General features: G+C 29.5%; 1 protein-coding gene across 1 annotated transcript in view; it reads right to left on the reverse strand.

Annotated features, from left to right (window-relative positions):
- The window catches only part of LOC106678241 (proton-coupled amino acid transporter-like protein pathetic), a 230,208-nt gene that overhangs the window by 218,571 nt on the left and 11,182 nt on the right, over positions 1-455 (reverse strand). The gene's annotated exons all lie outside the window — the stretch shown is intronic.

The following is a 455-nucleotide window of genomic DNA, read 5'->3' on the forward strand; positions in this document are numbered from 1 at the left end:
GTAAATGCCATTTTCTTTGTTCCAGCAGGTAAGAAAAAAACACTGCTTTCGATAGATCGTTCATTATCCGAGCCTCAACCTAATGGAACTCCATCCCTTCCAACATCCATCGTTTCAATACCCTTCCTACCTTTAAATCCCGCCTGTTCAATCATTTCTTATACCTTCAGACTCCATAGAATTATAAATCAATATAATTGTAAATTTGTATATAAGCTAATATATCATTCTTAATTATTTTTACATCGTTTTCTTTTTTCTTTATTTATTCATTTTATTTATTGTTCAACTGATGAAAGTGAGAAAGCAACTTATAATCATTTCTTGTATTTTTGTTTAAGTAACTCTGAGGCTCCTTAGCCCTCATATGTTGATTTCTCTGTATTATTCTTAAGGGTCTCGTCCCAGTATAAATTATTATTATTATAGTATATTATATTATTATATCATGTATA

Source organism: Halyomorpha halys, unplaced genomic scaffold, assembly GCF_000696795.3.
Source record: "Halyomorpha halys isolate HHAL.00 unplaced genomic scaffold, Hhal_1.1 Scaffold130.1, whole genome shotgun sequence".
Lineage (NCBI taxonomy): Eukaryota > Metazoa > Arthropoda > Insecta > Hemiptera > Pentatomidae > Halyomorpha > Halyomorpha halys.